Genomic DNA, 4,083 nt, shown 5'->3' on the forward strand with positions numbered 1-4,083 from the left:
CTATTACCATCAGCCTAAGACGCACAGATCGGGACCCCCTACCCGAGATCCGCCGGTTTTGACATCGACATTGGTGCTTTCATTGAGAGTTCCTCTATGTCGTTGCTGCAAGGTCTCGATGGCTCGTCTCGTTGTCAAGAACGACATCACTTCTGGGGGAGCGCTGGCTGTAGGCCAGACTCTCTGGCTTGGCGGCTTCATTGTGACCGCCCCATCGGCTGTCGCACCGACAATGGCCTCCCGGGTCATCACGCATAACCTTCGCATTGCCTCGGATCTTGCCGAACAGATGGATCCGATGGAGCTCTCCTCTCTTAACGAGCTCTTGGATCACATCGCCACTTTGGGAGTCGCTATGGACTACGACCGGATCAGGCTTAAACCCGACCAGAGGGACATTAGATCCCCGCCGGCCACCCATGAGATAGCAGTAGTGGAAGAATCACACGTGGGTCACCCCTCAACTTTGAGGACGAATTATGTTCGGGTCACCGAACTCAGTGAGCCGAGCACCCACCCGAAGGAATACATGACCCAGATCCCGGACTTAGAATCGGGCGCTGGGCCAAAGGGATTAGGTAATACTCCAGATCCCGAACTGTCAGGCACGGTACTTCCCATGCCCCCGGGCGTCAGATCGGATCAGAATCCGGATTCAGCCAACGACGCCCACTCGGACTTAATTCGTCTCTCCCGTGTCCGGCAGGAGCCCCAGGAGACGGTACATCATTACTGGGCCAGATTTCTCCTTGCTCTTAATCAGGTCAAGGGCTACCACAAGGAGGACATAGTCCCTCTTTTCTGCAGAAACTGCACGAACAAAGGACTCCTTAATGCTATAAGTCGCCGTGACATAGTGCACTTTACAGACTTAGCAACCATAGTACAAAAGTACTGTGCGATGGAAAGTGCCTGGAAAACCCAAACAGAATTCTGGGATAGTACGGCCCTCACCAGAACCTTTGTCCAAACTAAACGGCTGAACTCTCATAAGTCGACCAACTCAATTCCCAAGAAACCAAAACTCGCCCTAGAGCGTGGAACCGTATTGGAAGAATGACACAACAGGCCGTGTAAGCTCCACAGCACACCGGAGGCAACGCCGACCCATAGCCTTAGAGCATGTTGGATACTCCGGCAAGTAGCTAAGAGTGGCGAGGATCTCCTCGCCAGCCATAAAGCTGAACCACATCCCGCCAAGGAACACAATACGGTTCTGACAGTCTTCGAGACCTTCGCCTCAAACAATAGGCGCAAGCGAGCGCATCGAAGCTCCGCTGAAATTTGCCATGTGGCAAAAGTAAATCCGTGGAACGACATGGCTATAATCTTCAATGCCAATGACGAACCCCAATTCCAGTCCGTCCGGGCGCCGGCCGCTCTGGTACTTAGCCCAATAGTGGATGGATTTTGGCTCACTAAAGTACTCATGGACGGAGGAAGTGGATTAAACCTAATCTATGAAGAAACCCTCGAGAAGATGGAGATTGATAAAAGTTGCATTGAATAAAGTGGAACGACCTTCAGGGGAATTATCCCTAGTCGGGAGGCTCGGTGTGCAGGTAAAATCGCACTCGACGTGGTATTCGGCACCCCAGAGAATTACAGGTCCGAAGAAATCACCTTCCAAGTGGCTCCTTTCAACAGCGGATACCACGCCCTTCTAGGGTGGGACACGTTTGCAAGCTTTCAAGCCGTACCCCATTACGGGTACATGAATCTTAAAATGCCCGGACCCAATGGAATCATCACTCTAGCTAGTGATCCGGACATCGCACTCCACGCCGAAAACAAAACCGCAGCGCTGGCCTTGGAAGCATTATCTGAAGCCCTAGCGGCAGAAGAATTAACCACGCTATGCGCCACCATGGACAAGGATAACGTGATACTCGACAAGCGACCCAAGTCCACCTCATTCAAACCCATAGACGAGATAGTCAAATTCCAAGTCCACCCAACGGACCCTATGAAGACAGCTTCCATCAGGATACAGTTGAACCCCGCTATGGACTCCGCACTGCGCGATTTCTTACGTGAGAATTGGGATATCTTCGCCTGGCACCCATCGGACATGTCGGGCATCCCACGTGGATTGGTCGAACACAGCCTTAACATACTGAAGGGATATAAACCTATTAAACAGACCCTAAGGCAATTTTCGGAGCCCAAACTGCAAGCCATGGGGGAGGAGCTAGCCAAGCTACTTGAGGCCAGATTCATCAGAGATATCAAACATCCGGATTAGCTGGCGAACCTGGTAATGGTACCAAAGAAGGACAAATCATGTCGCCGGTGCGTCGACTTCAAAGACCTTAACAAGGCTTGCCCCAAGGATCCCTTTCCCCTCCCTCGCATCGATCAAATCATCGATGCCACAGCCGGACACGACTCGCTGTGTTTCCTCGACGCATACTCTGGATACCATCAAATAAAGATGGCAGAGTCCGACCAAGCTGCAACAGCTTTTATAACGCCATCTGGCCCTGTCTGCTTCAACACTATGCCTTTCGGGCTTAAGAATGCCGGAGCAACCTATTAACGCATGATTCAAACATGCCTGGAAAAGCAAATTGGCAAAACAGTGGAGGCATACATGGACGATGTAGTCGTAAAAACAAGACACGTCGAAACCCTAATTGATGACTTGAGGCTTACGTTCAACAACTTACAAACATACGACATCAAGCTGAATCTGGAGAAATGCGTTTTCGTCGTCCCCTCTAGAAAACTGCTAGGCTTCATTGTTTCCAACAGAGGAATTGAAGCTAATCCGGCAAAAATCCGAGCTTTGTCACAGTTGGCTATACCAACAGACCTCAAACACATCTAGAAATTAGCTGGATGTATGGCTGCTTTGAGCCGCTTTATCTCCAGGTTAGGAGAAAAGGCATTGCCTCTTTATCGCCTCCTTCGGCGCACCAAACACTTCGTGTGGACGGATGCAGCCACGGCCGGACTAGATGAAATAAAGACCTTATTGGCCAGTAATCCAGTCCTAACAGCGCCAACTATCGGCGAACCTATGCTGCTGTACATAGCTGCAACACATCAAGTTGTAAGCGCATCACTCGTCGTCGAACAAGAGGTTGACGGATACAAATTCCCACTACAGAAGCCGGTTTATTATGTATCCACGATCCTCACCCCATGCAAATCCCGATACCCACACTATCAAAAAATAGCATACGCAGTCTTCATGGCATCCCGAAAGCTACGGCACTACTTTCAAGAGTTTTCGATTACGGTGGCCTCTGAAGTACCACTTAACGATATAATAAATAACTACGATGCCACGGGCCGGATTGCTAAATGGGCCATCGAACTCCTTCCGTTTGACATAACGTACAAGCCTCGGCGTTCTATCAAGTCGCAAGTATTAGCCGACTTCGTCGCTGAATGGACGGAAGCTGAACTCCCTAAAGAGTACGACGCGTACTCTAACTGGATCATGCACTTTGACGGCTCTAAAATGCTGGCCGGATTGGGAGCAGGTGTAGTCCTGACTTCTCCCACCGGGGACACAGTCCAGTACATCCTCCAAATATTATACACGGACTCCAACAATGCAGCCTAATACGAGGCTGTGTTGCACGGTCTCCAGATGGCAGTCTCTATGGGCATTCAACGCCTAGAAGTGTGCGGGGATTCAAACCTCGCAATATCACAAATAAATGGAGACTTTGATGCCGAGGATCCAAAAATGGCGGCCTATCACAATGCCGTCCTTAAAATCTCAGCTCGGTTCGAGGGGCTCGAATTCCACCATGTGGCTCGAGAAAACAATCAAGCGGCAGATGTCCTTGCACGCATCGACGCTAAACGCGACCCCGTCCCACCTAACATATTCCTGGAAAGACTGTTCAAGCCATCCGTGGTATGGGAAGGGGAGTCCGGCAATACCAGCACGGATCCAAATACATCCCCAGATTCTGAACCATCAGACATAGTCGGAGGTTCTACCATCGAAATAACATCGTCAGCCCACGAAATAATGGCTGTCATTGCCTCGTGGACTGAGCCTTTCTTGGCCTACCTAAATAGGTAGGAGCTCCCTGAAGACCAAAATGAAGCATGCTGCATTGT

Source organism: Triticum aestivum, chromosome 7B (genome assembly GCF_018294505.1).
Source record: "Triticum aestivum cultivar Chinese Spring chromosome 7B, IWGSC CS RefSeq v2.1, whole genome shotgun sequence".
Classification (NCBI taxonomy): domain Eukaryota; kingdom Viridiplantae; phylum Streptophyta; class Magnoliopsida; order Poales; family Poaceae; genus Triticum; species Triticum aestivum.